At 41.3% G+C, this 21,375-nt stretch overlaps 1 pseudogene; it reads right to left on the bottom strand.

Annotated features, from left to right (window-relative positions):
* Positions 1-11,772: 11,772 nt before the first annotated feature.
* LOC133908287 (uncharacterized) lies at positions 11,773-17,978 on the bottom strand (annotated as a pseudogene).
* Between the last annotated feature and the right edge of the window lie 3,397 nt (positions 17,979-21,375).

Raw genomic sequence — 21,375 nt, 5'->3', positions numbered from 1 at the left:
AAATCGGATGATGATTAGCTAAAAGGATTCCTATGCCACAATGGGACAACTTGTTAATGCATTGCTCTCACAGAAGTGCCAAATCCTAAATGGTTCAGTTTGATTAGGAATAAAGTGGCTAATGATGCATGAATATATAGCCCAGTAGTTGGATTAGGATGGATAATAATTTAGTCTTGATTATTTGAATCGAGACAGTTTAGTGAAGACAATGATCTCTATCGACAAGCATCGCCACTGCGGTAGTTGCAAGGCGAAAGAAGAGAGTACACGTGTTGTTGCCCATTTCAATCCCTTGGCAAGAATGGAAGCTGTGAGCAGATGGATGAAGCTACACAACTCTGATGCAGCTTTTTGCTTCATTCTTCTATGTTTGTCTTTACTTAAATGCACTATAATCAATACATTAAACTTTCATATTAACTATATCAATTATTGATGGGCAATAAGGTTATTGTACCCCATCTTAATTCTCTAGGCTTCCGTCTCCCTCACGAAATTATGAGGCTACGAATGGAGCCCATCGAACAATCTCCAATCCCACAGAAATGCTGCCCCCAAAACCATCTAAGCTCTGCAAATTGATATACTAGAACAAGCTAAGGTTGGACTGGAACAAATGTCAACTTTTTAGCCTTTGGTGACTCGAGAGTGGTCAAGTCACGTAGTCGAACCTTATCCTGTGCATGTGGCTGCTACTCTGGCTGCTCCCTCTGAGCCTGCTCCTCCTCCTCTGACTCAGACTCTTGACGAGCCATCTTCTGGCTGCCTGACTGGCCGGAAGGTGTCGATCCTAATCCCGCGGCAGAGCGAGTGTGGGTGGACCAACAAGAGGGAGTACTATCACCTCTGATGTGAATACCACGACCGCTCTGAGTGATAGGAGCATATGTAGCTACCTTAGCTAGATCCCATTCCTTTTGCTCCTTTGTTCTCTTCTTCTTATGGACTTCGATTGCCTTGCCCTTGTCACGTCTCTGATGAACCATCTGCGAGAACGGAAGAAGGAGATAGGACCAAAGAGAGGTGTGTGAGAGAGATTTGGGTTTGAAAGATTTGACATGAGTTATCCCGAAAAAGGATCCTAAGGCATGGAATTAACACATAGATTGATGAACATGCTTTGAATGAAGAGTGAAAGGCACAAGAATTGATCAATTTGCATAATTTGAACTGAATTTGAAGGAGCAAAGCTTAGGATTGAAGAAAATTAGCACAAACATCAAAGTCTAGGATTGGAGCTCACCACGGTGAGGAGAAGAGGGCGGTGGCAGTGAAAACCTATCGACGATGGTGCTGCGTAGGAGCGGTGCGAGGCTGCGGTGTCCAGAGCTACGACTGGGCTGCAACGGCACGGGGAGAGGTGGAAGAGGTGGCGGCCTGAGCGTGGAGCTTGGTGTTGGCGCGTGGAACATGGGCGGTGGTACGGGCGGCGGTGACGAGATGGAAGAAACGAGACCACGATTTAGATCCATATATGATAGGTGGGCCGAACAGGATTTTCAAATGCCAGGCAATCTGCTGAAGATAGGAAAGAATGACAGATAGATCAGCGGATTAAAGTCCAGGAGGTTGTGAAAAACAACCAATTTGAAGATATGAGCACCGGATGATCCGCTAATTGTTAGAGATGAACGTCAGACTATTTTGGGAAGAACATAGAGATATGCACACCGGATGATCCGATGATGAGTAAAATAAACTCGCTGGATGATTGCACCGAGACAAGAGGAAGGCTAAGAAACTCTGAACATCGGATGTTCCTCTAAGAAGAAGATTGGGAACGCCAGACTATCCGGTGACAAGATAAAGATTTTGCTGAACTAAAATCTCCCACTGAGTCCAAACTTCGAATAAAACACTCAATAAAAAGCACATGTTTTGATCAGATTCGAGTGAAGAACTTACCCTCTCAAACACTCATTTGACAATATTTGCCAAAAGACTAGTATACATAGATTTCACAATAAGCAATAAGAACCAATCAAAGAGGGGAGGGAAAAGCTCTAGGAAATGTATGAGCCATATTGCCTATGAACTTAAAGATTGAAGCTCTAATTTCGCTAGGACATGACTTAATTGGCATTAAGCACAAACATTGATTTAAGCACACTTGTAGATTTATATGTTCACATTGAGAGTGAACAACATTCTTAAATAGTGATATTCTCCTTTATGATCTTCTACTGCAAATGCATATGCAATGCAAAAACAAATGCATAAAAATAGACATGAGTGCAAGCTATATGAAAAGAGAATGGATAACATAAAATAAATCTATCTTGTTATATTACTTCCCTTCTCAGGCTTATTCATGGTGAACCACAATATGCCTTGAGTGAAACTAGGGGGCCAGCAACTCAAGCAAACTCATGTTCACCACTATCTTAAGAAGGTTAGACAAGCATCTTGCATATATACATATGAAATGCGTCTATATGACAAGGCATCACATGACGTTTGAAGCATCTATCATATTTAGCTCACTACACAACCTACAAAACATAGCTTCGTCTAGAGGTTTTGTGAACATATCCGCTAAATGATCTTCTATCCTTACCCCTCTAAGAGATATCATTCTTAGCCACATGATATGTAAGGAAGTGATGGTGAATATCAATATGTTTTGTGTGAGAGTGTTGAACGAGATTGTTTGCAAGTTTTACGACACTCTCGTTATCACAAAGGAGTGGAACCTTCTCTAGACGAGTACTAAAGTCCAATAAGGTTTGCTTCATATATAGGATTTAAGCACAACATGCTCCGACAGTTATGCATTTCGCCTCCACGGTGGACAAGTCCACAAAGTTTTACTTATTTGAACACCATGAAACTAGAGAATGCCCTAGCAAATAGTACCCATACGATGTACTCTTACGATCTACAAGACATCTGGCAAAGTCCAAATCCGAATATCCCAAGAGTAAGAAACTAGCGTATTTGGGGTACCACAAATCTATGCTAGGTATATGCTTTAGATATCTAAGAATCCTCTTAACTGTGGGATGAGACTCCTTCGGATTAGCTTGAAAATGAGTGCACATACATATACTAAACATAATATCAGTCCTAGATGCGGTAAGGTAAAGAAGTGACCTGATCATAGAATGACAAAGCTTTTTGTCAACCGGTTTACCCTTTTCATCCATATCGAAATGTCCATTTATAGGCATGAGAGTCTTGATTGGCTTGCAATCATCCATCATGAATTTCTTGAGGATGTCCTTCGTGTACTTTTCTGGATGGATGAAAGTCTCTTCCTTTAATTGCTTGATATGAATCACAAATAAGTAGTTGAGCTCGCCAATCATCGACATCTCAAATTCCCTAAACATCATGTCAACAAATTCCTTGCAAAACTCATTGTTGGTTGAACCAAATATTATATCATGAACATAAATTTGACACAAGAAAAGCTCATTGTCGATGATATTTATGAACAATGTAGTGTCCACCCTCCCGATCTTGAATCTTTGGTTGATGAGGAAGTCACGAAGGTGTTTACACCAAGCTCTTTGAGGCTTGTTTGAGTCCATAAAGCGCCTTTATTAACCTATAAACATGGTTATGATATCTAGGGTCCTCGAATATAGGAGTTTGTTCAATATAGACAAGTTCATTAATAAAGCTACTTAAGAAAGCACTCTTCACATCCATTTGATAAAGTTTAATATTATAATGTGAAGCAAATGCAAGTAGGATACGGATGGCTTTAAGCCTTATCATGGGAGAACATGTTTTTCCAAAATCCAAACCTTAAACTTGAGCAAATACCTGTACCACAATTCTTGCCTTGTTACGTACCACCATACCATATTCATCTTCCTTATTACGGAAGATCCACTTAGTTTCAATCACATTCTTGTCTTGATGCATCTCTGCTAGAATTCAAACTTCATTACGGGTGAAGTTGTTGAGTTCCTCTTCTGTTGCAATCACCCAATCCGGATCCTCAAGAGCTTCATCTACATGTGTGGGTTCCAAACAAGAGACAAACGAGTAATATTCACAAAATAAAGTAGATTGCCGAAAGTGTGTTGTTACTCTCTTGGATGGACTCCCAATGATCAAGTCAATTGGTTGATCCTTGGAAATGTGTGTTTGCTTCACTTGTGATTCTAGAAGTATATCTTGAGGTGGTCCAATATTTTGAGCTTGGGGTCGAGCTTCCTCTTGAGAGATATGTACATCTTGTGATGGAAGTGGTTGAACATCCTTCTTATCATCTTGATCAACTTGAGGCACCATGAAGGTGAGTGGAGTGGAAGTAGAAGGTATATTTTCATTATCCTTCTTTGGCTTGATGTCTCCAATTGTCATCTTCTTCGTCACATCTCTCAAGCGTTCATTAGCTACATCATCACAAGAAATATCTTCTCCTTGGGAGTCATTATATTCATCAAACTCCGCATCGCAAGTTTTTTCAATAAAACCGGTGGCATTGTTGAATACTCGATATGCTTTCAAGTTTGATGCATAACCAACAAGAAAATCAATATCGCAACTACACTAAAAAATTTCCTATGCGCTCTCTTTTCTTGAAAATGAAGCACTTACACCTAAACTCTCGGAAGTAGGAGATATTGAGTTTCCTCTCAATGCGAAGCTCGTATGACGTTTTCTTCAAGAGTCAGTAGAGGTACATTCTGTTGGATGCATGACACACTATGTTGATTGCTTCCACCTAAAACTTTACCGATGTACCATACTCATCTAACATTGTTCTTGCTAGAGTGATCAATGTCTTGTTCTTCCTGTCCACCACACTATTTTGTTGAGGGGTGTAGGTTGATGAAAACTCATATTTGATGTCTTCTTCATAACAATATTCTTCAACTTGAGTGTTTTTGAACTCCGTCCTGTTGTCACTCTGAATCTTCACAATTGTGGCCTTAAACTCATTTTGAGTCCTCTTTGTGAACTTCTTGAATATCCCAATGGCCTTTCTCTTGTCATCTAAAAATAACGTCCAAGTGTATCTTGTATAATCATAAAAAATAGAGATTACCATCAAGACTCAAGTTGTAGGTAGTTGGTTCAAAAAAAAAACTATGTGTAGACCCTTCAACGGTCTTGATATTGACATCATAGACTTGTATGGATAAGAGCTTGCAACTTGTTTTCCCGCTTGGTAAGCACTACATAACTTGTCCTTCTCAAATATTACATATATCAAACCAACCACATTCTATTCTTGAACACCTCGAGTTAGCTCATAACGATGTGTGTAAATCGAAGATGCCAAAGCCAACCCGTTGAAGTCTTGGTGAAGAGGCATGTTATCAAGCTAGCCGCATTAGAGAAAAAAATCATAAGATAGTTATGTCCATTAAACCTTTAAAGATTAGATCATTATGCTTCTTACTAGTTATGAAAACATCAACATCGCTGAACAAGCATGTGAAGCCTAAATCACATAGTTGAGCTACAGAAAGCAAATTAAAACTAAAAAATTCTACTCAAAGCACAATAGAGATTCAAAGATCATTGGAGATTGCAACCTTACCCAAACCTACCATATTTGCCTTTGAGTTATCACCAAAGGTGACTTTATCATGATCGCCCATATTATCTTTTAGTGAGGTGAACATCTTTATATTACCGGTCATATATTGTGTACATCCACTTTTAAACATTCAATGCTTGTCACTGGCTTTATAGTTCACCTACACATAAGAGATCAAGCATGTTGTTTAGTTACCCAAACAAGTTTAGTACCCTTGACATGAGACACAAGAGTTTTATGCACCCAAAGTTGCCTAGGAAGCTTGCACAACTTTGTCATAACTTTATCACTCTTAAGCTTATGCAACAACAATGACTTTAATTGAAAATGGACTTGTAGTTAGGAGGCAAAGTAGAGAGGAGTTGAGTAGGAATTGGACACTCTCTTTGTTGGTTCTTCTCATGAGGAGAGCAAGCTCGGTGTCGGAGTCTTTATCATCATCTTCATCACTTTCACTTGATGATAGAAGCTTCATATTCTTCTTCTTATTCTTGTCTTTCTCAACCATATTAGCCTTGAGAGCAAGATTCTTCTTGGTGAGTGATTCTTCACCTTGATCCCTAAATAAGAATATCTCATGAGCACGAATCTTGCACATGGCACCGGTGACGGCTGTCTCATTGATGTCTCTCTCATGAAGTAGAGAAATGACAATGTTTTATTATGGCTTGTGAAGCACCATCAAGATCTAACGAATGATGTCCCCTTGAGACAATTGAGTAAGCTCAAGTGAGTTAATTTCCTCAACAAACATATTCATACAAGAATACATATCATTGCATAACTCACTGGGAAACATCTTAAATTGATTAAGATTATTCATTAGCACATGATACTTTTCCTCTCGGATTTTTCTTGAGCCTATGAATTTCACATAGCCCGGTCCAAATATCACGTGCTAATTTCTTGCTTCTTACTCTAGAGAAAACGTTTTCACTAATTCCCTCAAAGATAGCATTTGTAGCTTTAACATTCCATCTAATTTGTTGTTTGATAAAAGATTGATCAAACCAAATGGAGATGGCTAGCCAAACTTCAGGAGAAATAGCCTCAAGATAGCTCGTCATGCGAACTTTTCAATAGGCAAAATTCTTTCTCTCAAACTTTGGCACGCTACCGCCATTCCCAGGGGCCATTGCTCTATTATGTTAAGCCTATCAAGAGTAAGAGGCTATGATACCAATTGAAAGGATCGAATGGCTAAGATGGGGGGGGGGAGGAGGGGTGAATTGGGCTCTAGTTAAAACTAATTCTACCGAACTCTAGAACAAGTAACTAATCTTATCCTAGATGAATAAAAAAGCAAGTACAACGTCCAATTTTAATAGAAAGCTAAATAAGAAAACATGCAAACTACAATAAGAAGAGAATTGCAAAACATAATCTTGCAAGAAAGTAAATACTCAAAGTAAGGACATGAGCAAGAAGACACTGAATTTTTCCCGAGGTATCAAGGATTTGGGACTCTCCCTAGTCCTCGTTGGAGCGTCCACTAAAGATATCGCTCTCTTTTAGGCTACCAAGACTCAGATGCTCTCTATTGATAGACACTTCTCCATTTCTAAATTGGCAAGCATCAAACCAAACACAAAGCTTCTTTTGGGGCTCCCATAAGAACTCCAAGAACTCATCAAGATACCTCCAATCACCAAGATTGGCTAGGTGTTGCTAACCACCAAGAGTAACAAGCCAATAGCTTCACTTAACCTAAATCAAGCATAAACTACAGCTGGACCCACACTTGCTACTCTCCTTACACTAATGATATCCTTAATATTCAATTAAGAACTTTACAAATCACTCTAGTGCACTCCCTTGCCTCTTAAATATCACACTAAGTATTTCAGCTCTTTTAAATGGCAAAGTACACCAAGGAGACAAATGGGGGGAGGGTATATATAGGCTAGAGGTCTCAAACTAGCTGTTGCCTGACCAACCATATTTTTATTGAATGACGAATGATTCGGTGTGAAAAGCTTACTAACACCAGATCATCTGATGTGTATCGTCCACCCAAACTAGTCGTTATTGTACCAAATACTATGGCGAAGCTTCTCAAGTATGCGCTGGACCATCCAGCGCGTGTAAAAGTCCATTTTCCACTAAACAGAAAAACCTTCCGGACTTTACTTCGGTGAAGCATCCGGTGTATACGTCGGACCATCCGGCATGTACAAACTTTAATTCCATCTTCTAAAAAAATACTCCAACGTAGCCAACTCATTTTGTCGAATCATCTGGCGTGTACAAGCTCCTTAGCATAGAACCATCCGGTGTATATAGTTTTTCCAGAACTTTGTCCAATTCAACCTTCATTAAGTTCTAACTCCACTTCAACTCATCCATGGGTTTCTCTGAGCTACCTAGTGTTAGAATTTCACGAGTGTGCATCCTACCAAGTTTAGACAAAACTAGGTCAAGCTACTACTCTTAGTCCCTCTTTATAGTACGGTGAAAGAACAAATCTTCTTATGACACTTAGAACTAGAGGATCCTTAGTCTTGACGTTCGCATCCTTTGATCGCTCATCCAATCAATTAAGAGACCAAGATTGCCCAACAATATTGTGAACTAAATTTTTAATTGTACTTAAAAACAAACTTGTTAGACATAAAGATATAATTATCATTAATCACCGAAACACGTATCACTTACATAGGGGTCTAGATGCTATACAGATGCTATGTGCAGCAACCCTTTTCCCATTCCTTTTCTGTTACTTATTTTCCCTTTCAAATAATGCATTGTGATTTGTGGACCTCTTTGATTTCAAGTTCTATAGGCTACAAATATTATCTTGTGCTTCTTGATGACTTTTCCCATTATACTTGGACTTTTCCATTGCGCAATAAATCTGATATGACACACACGTTACAGAATTTCCATGCCCTCGGTCTCAACCAGTTCCACATGTCCATTCAGTGTTTACAATGCGAAAATGGCAAAGAATTTGATAATGCCACTCTTCGCCAATTTCTCACCTCTCAAGGTATTACTTTTCACTTTTCTTGTCCACACACTTCTCCCCAAAATGGCAAACCCAATCATATTATTCGCACAGTTAATGATATTGTTCCAACTCTCTTATTTCATGCTTGCATGCCTTCATAATTTTGGGTAGAAGCTCTTCAAACGGCCGCATACTTACTTAATGTCACCCCTGTCAGCCTCTTCTCCTATTCACTCCATATTTTATGCTATTTTGTGAAACACCCAAATGTGGTCATCTGTGTGTCTTTGGGTGCCTTTGCTACCCCAATCTTGCCGCCACCTCCCACAAATTAGCTCCCAAGTCAGCTCGTTGCGTCTTTCTTGGATCCCCTAAAGAGCACAAGGGGTATCATTGTCTTCACCTTGCTACCCGAAAAATTATTACCTCCATACATGCCATCTTTGATGAGCTAGTTTTTCCATTTGCACTATCTTCCAACTCTAATAGTTCGCATGTGCAACCGGTTGCAGAGGATTCGGTGGTATCGTCCTCAGATCTGGTGCCCATTCACTCAACGCGTTCGTCAATTGCCACGCTTCTCAATGACCGGTAACAACTTCCTCGTTCTCAGGCCGTCGCCAACCACCAACAGCCAGTTGTCGCTCCTACCTCCACTTGCTCCCCACCAGCCTTGTCCTCACCGACACGCGATGCCAGGCCACCTGATTCCATGCCTCCCACCCACATCCTCGATAACCAGCCTGCTACCATTGCCACAGCCTTGCCAAAATCTCACCCCAATTGGCATGCAGCCATGCTAGAGGAGTACAACACTCTACTCGCTAACAATACTTGGACCCTTGTCCCCCCACCTGTAGGTGTGAACGTTGTGACGGGAAATTGGATATTCTGGCACAAGTTCAACAATGATGGATCCCTTTCCCACTACAAAGCCTGGTGGGTTGTCTGTGGCTTCACCTAGCATGCCGAAACTGACTATTCTGAAACTTTCAGTCCAGTCATAAAGCCTACCACAATTCATGTCGCCCTAAACATTGCTACCTCCTTGTCCTGGCCTATCCATCAGCTTGATGTCAAAAACGCTTTCCTTAAGGGTAACCCCGTTGAAATTGTCTTTTGCTAACAATCCTTTGGCTTTGTTTATCCTTTGTGTTCCTTGCATGTTTGCAAGCTCAACTAATCCCTTTACTGCCCTAAACAGTCCCCTCGTACTTGGTTTAATCACTTCACCACATTTCTTTGCTCATTTGGCTTTTGTGCTTCAAAGGATGACTCCTCCTTGTTTATATACAAATCAGCTACACACACCGCTTATCTTCTTGTTTATGTTGACGCTATCATTCTTACTGTTGATTCCACTCATTTTCTTGAGCCCATCATCGCTAAGTTGCTCACAGAATTTGCCATGAGTGACCTTGGTCCTCCTCAAAACTTCCTTGGCATTTCAGTGCTACGTACATCCAAAGGCATTTTCTGTCCCAACAACAATACGCACTTGACCTTCTTGAACGTGCTCATATGTCCAATTGTAATCCCTACACCACACCAATTGACACAAAATCAAAGCTTTCTGGCACTGTTGGTTCACTGGTCTCTGAAGCTACCAAATATAGGAGTCTGGTCAAAGCCGTTCGATATCCCACCTTGACATGTCCAGACATTAGTTATGCTGTCCAGCAAGCTTGTCTTTTCGTGCACAATCCATGTCAGCCACATCTCCAGACTTCGATTGGGCGGACTGTCCTGATACGAGGCGCTCTACTTTAGGTTATTGCGTCTACTTTTGTGACAATTTGGTGTCTTGGTCTTCCAAAAGGTAGGTGACCATTTCTTGTTCAAGCATCGAGGCAAAGTACAGAGGCATCATGAATGCAGTGGTCAAATGTTTGCAGGAACTACATCACTCACCACGTCATGCCACTGTGGTCTATTGCGCCAACGTGAGCACCATGTACTTGTCTTGCAATCATGTGCTGCACCAACGTACGAAGTATGTCGAAATCGATCTGCATTTCGTCAAGGAACGAGTCTCGCTTGGTGATGTCAAAGTTCTTCATGTGCCCTCTTCGTTGTAATTTGCAAATATCTTCACAAAAGGGCTTCCGGCATCACTATTCGATGATCTTCGCTCCAGCTTGTACATCTACCTGAGTCCAGACTGGGGGGGTTAACAAGATCTATTCCTACGGCAACTACTCCTACCAGCTCTCCGAGTCCTGAGGACCTTCAACACTCCACTCCAACGGCGCACACCTTCACACGAGTCCTCAGGAGCACATTCAGGCGACTGGCCCTCCTAGATAGCGATCGACTCCTTCATGTGTGTGTACACACACACACACACATATATATATATAATATACATGTTTGTGTGTGTGTTTTTCCCTGAGTGAATCAATATACAATACGAGTGCTTGTATATATACATGTTTGTGTGTGTGTTTTTCCCTGAGTGAATCAATATACAATACGAGTGCTTGAGTTCACACTCTTTCAGTATTTTCAGTATTTAAGGCTGAAATTTGCCAGACTTGTTACACTTGGACTGTTAAACATTAGCGACAATTTGCATTTTGCTTGTGCAAGTGACATCTTGGATGATGCAGGCAGTTTAAGGAGATCACAAGATAAACCATATTAATCTATCCTTAAAATAACTGGAAATTGAACTTTATCCCCACATGACAGTGTACCTTGCAATGCATCAAATGGGGCGGCTAGGACTACTGGTTGCTGCTGAGAAGGTCCAGAACAGGATTTAGGACTTTCCTTCTGCAGAAGTTTGGAAGACTTGTTAAACTAGACATTAGTTGCATGTATATTTTTCATGCAATTGACATATTGCCTGATGTTTTGGGTTGTTGATAGTCAATTCAGCTAAGTGTTGGCCAGACTTGCGCCCCCTTTAAAAGGCTGGAAATTTCTTCAGGGGAGGTCACAAGATCAAATCCAAAAACTAGTAATTAAACCAAAAAAAGCCCACCTAGGCTCAAGCTAAGAGACCGCCCACCTAAGCTCAAACCTGAATGCTCGAAGGTCATGTGATTATCTTTCTAAATGGTTCAATACTTCTCTCTCTTAAGACAAAATCAGGAGATGTCTTCTTCCCATGGAGTCTTCTTCCCATGGAGTTTTTTTTTAACGAAAAAAATAACCCATGACAATCCTTCAAATATGGGCAAACTGACCTGGCAGTAAAGCAGAACCTAGGGTTATGCTTTAAAAGTAGGATAAGGAATGAGTCTTGACTGAAACTCGTGTTCTAAACTCAGGCAAGGATAAGCATGTCCTTCTTGAGGTGGTCAACTGGTCATTAATGAGCAAAATTGCACTCAGATCACTTTATTCAACACTATTGTTCGTTTCTGTACAATGATCTGTGCTGCAGAAAACCGAAGAACATACATATATAACCCATTTCGACGACGACTGCAGTTTATGCTTGCTATTTTTTTGTAACAGCTAAACATAACATAAATGGTGAATCTTGATCCTATAACTAATTTCCCAAGAATGTCCTGCACCATGTGGAGTGAACCTAACTTCACTGACAGGTTCACTAGATAGATATGCCTCTAAAACTAATTTGGCTGAAGTTTATCGTGGAAGGTCTTTGAGATTATTGGCCTAACGTCCTCTGCGTCAACGAGGCTCTCCAGTAACGGGAGTAACTCGACCAATTCCTGATCTGAGGGGTCATCAAACCAGCTCTTAATTGGTATGCCGTTATCCACTTGCAACTGGAAAACCTGGAAGAGAAATGCTTTATTTAATCAACAACAAATAATGAATATATTTAGTATGTAAATACTTTAGGAATAAGCGCAGAAAATGTTCTAATGAAGAGACAAACTTTAGCTCTTGCCACCTCTGATTCAGAAAGAAGTGATTCCATGCCAATGGTCACAGTATATAGTGTTAGATTGACCAAGTATCAGGACAAAAGTCACCGAAAGGGAAAATTTCTACCAGTGCAGATAAAGAACAATTCTAATATCTTGGAAAGGGACATTACCTGCGGAGTATTGTCAATTATTGCAACTTTTGCCAAGTCGACCCCCAGAATTGTCAGGTCCTTCATATAGCAACCGTCAGAGAATATACAGGAGTCACGATAAATACGCCGTGAAATCAATTTCCCATCAGGATCAAGTCTATCTATTAGCTGCTCAGCATAGATTCTCTGACTAGCTGTGAAAATGACAAGCTCAAACATCTCAGCTACCTTCTCAAGAAACATCTTCAGGTGTGGCCTTTTTCTCACATATACTGTATGATTTTTCATATTAAAGAAAACTTCTAGGGTAAAATCAGCATTGTTGCAGTGATCCAATGTTGAATGTACAAGAGTCTCTGCATATGAGAAACAGTTAGGCTATCTTACAAAAAAAAAGTATTGCTATAACAATGTTCATATCACAACTGAATTTCACAAGCTGTATCATGACAGTCTAATCGTAAACAAATATTAACTGAAAAATTATGACAATAACCCAGCAACAAAAGCATACAAGACAAACTGCAAGACTTTGTACTTAATAAATGCATGAAGCTAAAATCAGCTCGGTCCCGAGAGAGAGAGAGAGAGAGAGAGAGAGAGAGAGAGAGAGAGAGAGAGAACAGGAATTCATAATCTGTTTCATCAAAAATATTGATGAGCACCAGGACTAGTTCAAATAATCATTTATCATAGTAGAGCATAATAAAATTGTTCTCCCTGTCCTTATTATTTGACTACTTTGATGACCTACTTTTAGTATTCTTGTACCAACGCCGTGGTTTCCACTTTCCAGCCAATGTAGCCTATAAACTGTCATGGCGGCCAGCCGGCCGCTCGTGTGGACCCAAGGATCACCATGACAGCAGCAGGAGATAAATCTTACATTTTAATTTGGAGATAAGTTTGGTATGTTAGGATTCGAATTGATTTGTTTAGAGATAAGTTTGGTAGGAGATAAGTTAGGAGTCGGATTGAATTAGGACTGCAGATATATTTGGTAGTAGATAAGTTAGGAGTTGGAATTGATTTAGGATTGTAACTTCCCCTCTCTATATAAAGGGACAGCCACACATCGTTGTAATCAAGCAAGAGAATAATTAATCTAAGTCTCCCCTAATATTCTAAGTCTCCCCAATCTATAGTCTAATCCCTCCCCTAGACGCCGGCTGGCTATCCTTCCGGTGGATGTTTATCTCCCTAATGACCCTAGAATCATAACATAAACCTTGGCCCCATAAATGACTAAGCGGACACAAGAGAGCTACATAAGCCAAAAGTACCAGAAGAAAAAAACCATTCAGAAGTACAATTGCATGATGTGAAGTTGGTGCATGCTTACCGTCCAAATCCAGTACAAGAGTCACATGTTTTCTTCTCATTGGTGATTTCGGTAGGCGACTGGGCGAGTCAACATCCATTAAATCGGGCAGACCTCTAGAAAGTAGCTTTTGATCAAGATATTCAATTTCGACCACATCTCCAGAGGAAGAACTACTTTCAGTTTCTGAATTTGTAGGTCTCGTTTGAAGGTATAAGGATGTTTCATCAGGGTCCATTGTAGTGTGGTCTACTGAAACCTCATCGCTAGTGGTATTTGGTTCTGCTGTATCATCTAGAGATAGGCGAGCCACAGGCCGCTCTACCATGTCAACTAAATTCATACAATCATGATAGGAAGTACTAACTTCATTTGTAAAACCCATTAAACTATCAAACTGCAGAACAGAAAAATTTTCTGAGACATAGAGGTCCAGAACATCCCAAACTTGGAATTCAGAAGTATTGTATCCTTCATCATTGCCATTAAGAATCAGGTGAAGGAACTCAGTGCTTTCGTCCATTGCTGCAATGACAGATAAAGAAAACAAGAATAAATGATCAGGGCATTCAGATATCAAATATTATATGTGCATTCAGCTACCAAAAATTAAATAGTCGGACAAGAATTGGATAGAATAATAAACACAAACCGATAAATGTAAAAATCTACATGTAGTCAAGCTATCCAATACGGGAAGTTGAATGTATAGAGACCTAAAATCAAATTGCTACAAAAAGAATTGGAAGCCAAGCCTGTTACCTGAAGCATTGTAGTTTATCTCTTTCAACTGAAGATCACTGTATATCGGATCTGGCGAAAGGATAGTCTCAAGGTCAGATGATGATGGTACTGATATTGGAACCTGCAAAATGTTAAACAATAGTTTTAATATTCCATAATTCATACTCCATAGCATCACAGAAATAAAACAAAGATGCGGTTGCTCTGTAAGACTTTATATAACGTCACCGATATTCATCATCCAAGTCATTTTTACTGATACACTATTGTTTCTAAGTAGAGCGCTCAGAGCTTGAGAGTTGAGAGCACTAACATCTGTATTATGACATATCAGATCTTAATCATGAATTAGAGCCATCCTATTAATTATTCAGCAATTGAGTTGCGCAAAACAATCTCAGTTATGTAGCACAGTTTCATAATTTGCAATCGCAAACACAGGCTGTAGGCCTCTAACAAATCTCAGTCCCTGTTAGAGTATTACAATTTCAGAAATTAGTGTGAAACATATAAGCCAAATGCCCTCGTGATTTCCAAATCTATCATTTGTGGAACAAGACAGCAAGACCATCAAATTGTGCATTTTTTTAAATTCAAAATTATTACTACTAAGAAAAGAAATTTCTCAACAATAATTGAAACTTTTAACAATAGAGTTTATTAAATTCAAAGATAAGCTAAGAGAAATAAATCCAAAACGATTGCTCGGGGCAAGTTGATGGAAGATCTAACAGCAGCTGCTGTGGTAGTAGCTGTAAGAAGCACAAGGAGCATGCTTTGCCGTTGGCTGATAATAATTATGCATGGCATTGTGTCATAGGCTGCTTTGTGTTTTTTTTCATTCTTTTTTTTTATTAGTAAGACCACAGTATGAAGTATGAACTCAGAGAACTTGCTTCTGAGAAATAGAAGCAATCAAGCAAAAAAATGAAAAGCGAAGATTTAAATTCAGCACCAAAAATATGCTATTATTCCAGGAACTTTATAAAACGAAAATAAAGGTCAATTACCATAGATCTAGGGCCACATGACAACAATGGCAGTGGTAGTAAGCTGGTGGCTGTTGCATCAGATCCATCCTGCAATAAGCTGATTTCCATAATTTCAGTTTTCCCCAGATATGTCGGCAGTACAGCACACTGCAAAATAAGTATTTAATGAAGTTGTAAGGCATACACTTCTAGCAGTCCAGCCATAAGCTACTAAATAAAGTTAGCATTAATATACTAAACTATGTTTGTCCTGACCAAGACCAAGTTTCCACGTGTTTGTGAAAGTGCAGTGCTATACACATCCTAAGTATGGATTTATAAACAAAGGAAATGTAACTTACACCATGATTGATGTATCCAACTAATTTTGTGCGGAAGGGCCTAGGTTCTAGAACAAAAGATAAACTTGATAATTTGGGGAGGGGCAGAGGGTGCACAAATCTATTAAGATTTGTACTTGTGTGATCAGCACATAACATACACCACAAGCCCTTCTTCTCTTTCATTATACATAAGTTTTGTTTTGATAATTTTACAAGAACACAGGTCGTGTTAAGCAGTCACAGCATAAGCCATTTATATCAATTACGTTCGTGCAGTATAAAACCGCAATGCAGAACAACTAAAACCCTTACATTAGATAATTGATATTGTGATTCACCTACCTTCATTTTAACAGACAAACTAGAATGAAGTATTTGCCCTTTTGCATTTTGACAGAATAATGATGCTTCTGGTTCTAGCTTATAAGCTGCAACTTACTGAGTCAGTTCTCAATCGTAAGCTGACATTTCTCTCTTCCCAATCCAAAAAACATGATCTATATAATATATTTCCCTTTCATGTTGCAAAGTACTGTTAAGTCAAAATCTCAACAGTGCCAGTTCTAGTAACATGGCCAGAACTGAGTTTTATGCATTTCATGGAGTGCATTCACTCACAGAGTTATAGACTTACAGGCGCAGCCGATAGTATAGAATACATAATTATCTTTTGTGATGCTGCTGTGACTCATGTATATTCCAAGCAGGAAAAGCAGTATTCAGCGGCAGCACAAAATAATAAAATGAAACTAGCCGGGTAGATGAGTCTGGAAACAGTGCAGACTTTACCATTATGATGACTTATTAGCGTTGACCCCACTGCTGTTTTATCGAGTCTAATCTCTTGATGATGGGAATTTTCCAATATTTCAGTGGTCTTGCAAAATGTATGAAGCTCCTGTGTCACTAAACAGTCGGTGCTTAACATTTTATTCATCCTTAATGAAAGTATTTGCAAAAAGCATGTTCAAAGTACTGCAGTTCCAGTCGGAAAAGGCCAACTATTGAAAACATTTGATATCACTAAAGACATTAGTGGAGAAAAATTGAAACCATTAAATTATCTACAGCCTAGTGTAGTCGAAAGAACATACTTAAACAGTCTGTTCTAAAGGAAAAGCCACCAATCAATTTTACAAAGAAAAACTTAGTATTCGGAGGATTTTTGTCTGGACAAACGAAGTCACGTAAAGCGTAATCATTATCAACGAAACAGGAAGAAGCTATGCTTCTTTGACTGAACAGTAGTCACATCTCGCATGCCCAGAGCATATAGGATTTTTGTCTGAACTCTCGTAACAAGTAACAACACTATCACTGACTAAAAGCCCGTCCTTCTCTTTCTCCTTTCCCCATGTTTTTACCCTGTCCCAGCACAAATCTTCCAGCCATCTTGCAAGGACAGGGCAAAAAACGTCAGAGCCGAAATATGCGGTACGTCAAAGCAGCAACGAACCCCGCAAATTCCCCACGTCACATCGCATAAAGAGAGGCTCACTTCACTCCTCCTCGTCGTCGGGCAAACCATCGAGCTTAATCAGGCTCACGCGGAGTGGAAAAAAGTGCGGAGACCAGCCCAATTACCTTCATCGCACACCTCTGTTCAGCTCAAAGTCTGAACTCACAGGATCGTCTTTCTAGGTACTCGAATTCAAAAAATCGTTCCGCATAACTCAACAGGTCGCCGAAATCTCCTCAAATTCATGCTAAAAACCAGAAATTTCCACCGATTTCACCAAGCGAAACGACGAGCACCCCCGGTTTAATTAATTACACAGAAATCCCAGAAAAAACACACATAAGAGAGTAGAAAGTCTCACGGATACTAGTCAAACATCCGAACATAAGCTCAGGAAATCTCCGAAAAAATTAAGCAGAGCTCGAGACAGGCACGCACCCAGGAACCGAGCTCGTCGCTTCACCTCGCCTACCTCTCGCGGCCGTAGTCTCCTGCAGTAGCACCCTCGCCTGGCGCCTAGCTTCACTCCGGCAAACACAGAGAGAATCAGAGGAGGAAGAGAAGAGGGAGGGAGGGAGAAGGGAAGCTCTGGGGGAAGCAAACGCGCAAGAGGCAAGAGCACAGGTAGGGGACAGCTCGCTCGCTCGCTCGCTAACCCCGCACCACATAATCTAAGAGACCGATCCGCGTCTGCCTAGCCAACTCCTCGCACTCTTCCACCACAATCGCCGACGGGTGGGGCACCAAATGCTGGCCCCCGCGTAGAAGTGAGTTTAGCGAGTAGAGTTTTATGTAGGTTTCGCATTTTGAGGGTGGGTTGCGGCTCTTGCCCCTCCGCCGTCATCCCCTTGTGCCCACGAACTTAACAAGCAACTGACAGTGGGGCTCACAAACTGTGGGCCTAAATGTCAGTTCCTGAGCAGATACAACATATGGTGGGTGCAGAAGAGCAGTGGACGACGGGTACACGTGGACGGTGAGTATTGGGTAGCTCATCATGCCGGGCGGAGCCCACCTGTTTATTTATTTCGCGTAGTCCCACTTTATCAGGTCGGCATACTAGTCGTACTCATCGCCGGGATCATTCACTGACATGTTGGGCCAGTATTTTCTGGGTCCCGATGTCGGTGAGATTGATTCCGTAAAGGTCTGCGGAGTCTGGAATTCGTGGAGTTGGTGGGGTACACGTGGACCGGGGGACGGCGCTTGATCTTCTGCTCCTCGTTGCTGGCAGCGCCCACTGGTTTATAGACGTGTGGCGACTGACGCGGGAGCCCCCGGGCAGGATGTAGCATTCCCCGCGCGCGTGCGGCCGCCGCCGTGTCTGCCGTCCGTGCGGACGAGGGGACGGAAGCAACGACGCACCGCGCACGTGCGTGCGCGGGAAAGACAACCAATGATCAATGCTCGCGACTCGCGAGTGATGTTTCCTTTTGGTTATGGTACGCAATAGTATTGTTGAGGTTTGTTCGGGGCAGGCTATTGGGGCTCGGGTGATTCACGTCCAGCTAGCACCCGATTTTTAGGCTGTTTGTTTTTTTAAACGAACAGGAAAGAGATTTAACTATTTTATTAAATTAGAAGGAGAGGCTGAGACCAATCAAAGAAAAAAAAAGATTTATAAGCTACATCGGCATAACAGTTGCGAGTTACTTCGCACCACCCAAAGCCCATAATCTAGAGTCCTCTTTGATCTTGACGACCATTGTGACCGCAATAGAAGCTTTGTGTCTAAAAATTTTGTGTTCTACTCATTCCACAGGGTCCATATGACTAGAATGAGAACTAATTTCATAGCTCTTTTTGGAGTGTCGATGCTCTTGGCGATAGCAGTCCACCAAGTGTGAGCTGTTTTAGTAGGTGCCAAGAGTCTGGGGCAAGACCTAGCAAGGAAGCCACTGCACAATGGATTTCCATATGCTTTCGCTGAATCTGCATTCAACGAAAATGTGAAGCGTCGTCTCATGAGTGTGCCAACATAAGGGACAAAAGACGTGCTCCTATTGGCATCTGGCAAGCCTGTCAGAGGTCCAAAGCCGGTTCTACAAGACGAGCCAAGTGAAAAACTTGCATTGGAGGGAGGGGGCAAGCTGATCAGATAAGGGCATAAAAATTTGTTTTAGTCGATCCGAAGAACTGTGCCTTGTAAGAAAAGCTTACTGTATACTCGTCTTTGCCCGTGAGCTTACACGCCATGGCATCTGGGCTATTCGGTCGCAGCTGAGTGGCGTTCACCTGCACCCATAAGTGTACTAACTACTAGAGGGCTTGCAGGTTTAGATGATGCGTCAGGATGTCACGAAGTTAGGACTGCTCTACAAGGGCTTCCTTTGCAGATTTGTTCTTAGCCTTGGAGATGATAAAGTCATCGGGCGCGATGTCCATAGGCATTCGACTGCTAAGCCAAGCTGATTGCCAGAAGGAAGTTTTGGTGCCGTCTACTAGGGTGATGGTAGTCGCCGCAACAAAGAGGTGTCGATCAGTTTGGTTGCACGGGATCTCCATTCCCACCCAGGGTTTGTGGTCAGCTTTCCATTCCTGCCAAAGCCATCGCAGTCGAAGGGCCCTCGCGAACCCTGAGAGGTCCAGAATTCCCAAGCCTCCCGATCTTATGGGACGCAAGCACCGCTTCCAGATGACCTTGCATTTTCCTCCTGAGATGGCCTCGCATCCAACCCACAAAAAATGTTTCCTCTTTTTGTCAATTACGTCAATTATCCCCTTTGGCACCTTTAAGGTCGTGAGGAAGTAGATAGGCTAGGAGGATAAGACTGATGTGACTAAGGTCAGGCATCCTACTGATGTCAGGTTCTTGTCTCTCCATGAGGACATTTTTCCAGTAGCTTTGTTAACTAGTGGCTAAAAGTGGACTCTGCGTAGTCATCGAACTGAAAGCGTTAAACCAAGGTATCTAATCGGGAAGTGAGACCTCAGACCAAGGTATCTAATGGAGAAGTGAGACCTCATAACAGGAAGACTTCCAAGGACATGGTCAAGATCGACGTCGTCTCATCTTATTGGTGCAACTATAGTTTTTTTAGGTTCGTCCGCAGACCAGTAGCTTCGCCCAAGTAGTGAAGGATTCTCGAAAGGGAGTCAACATCCGCACGATTCGATGAAATGAAGATCGCCGCATTATCGACATAAAGTGAATTCTGTAGCTTTGTAGATCTCCCTCTTAAAGGAGTCAAGAGATCAGCTTCCGTCGCTTTGTTTAGGAAGTTGTTTAATGGCTCGGTAGCCGGGGCGAGAGTAGGTCGCTGAAAGGATCTAATGGCCCTAGAGGGGGTGAATAGGACACTAATTTAAAACTAAACCAACTACCAATTTTTAAAATAAGAAGCAACCTTAGCCTAGAAAGCAACTAGACGACATATCAAACTAGAAAGGTAAGAACACACATGCAAGCATATAAAACATAAGTAAAGTGCGAAATTGAAACTTGCATGAAAGAAATGCTAGAAGCAAAATACGGAATGTAGTAAGAGTAGGGAAAAAGGACACCGAGTTTTTCCCGAGGTATCGAAGAGATGGTACTCTCCACTAATCCTCATTGGAGCATCCACACAAGGATGTCGCTCCCCCTTGAGCCATCGAGACTTAAGTGCTCACTAGTGATTGACACTTCTCCATCTTCGGATTGGCGAGCATCAAACCAAGTACACGAGCTTCCCGGGGCTCCCACAAGACCTCCAAGAGCTCACCGAGAACACCTCCAATCTCCATGACCAGCTAGATGTTGCCAACCACCAAGAGTAACAAGCTAATTTTTTCACTTGATCCCAATCAAATCTAAAACAAAAGCTAGATGCACACTCACTACTCTTGGAGCACTAATGGAGTCCTTAATGTTCAATTAAGAACTTGCAAATCACTTCAAGTGCTCTCCCTTGCCTCTAGATGACATACAATATGTATGAATGCTTCTGGGTTGCAAGAGGGACGAATGAAACTAAGTAAGGAGGTATATATATATAAGCTAGAGATCCAAATCTAGCTGTTGCCTAACCACTCACTTTTTTTTGAACACCGAATGGTCCGGTGCACACGTCTCTGTTAACGCCGAACAATTGGGTGAGT

This window comes from Phragmites australis, chromosome 2 (assembly GCF_958298935.1).
Source record: "Phragmites australis chromosome 2, lpPhrAust1.1, whole genome shotgun sequence".
NCBI classification, from domain to species: domain Eukaryota; kingdom Viridiplantae; phylum Streptophyta; class Magnoliopsida; order Poales; family Poaceae; genus Phragmites; species Phragmites australis.
The sequence above is the reverse complement of the archived record's forward strand: the minus strand, read 5'-3'. Positions and strand labels throughout refer to the sequence as shown.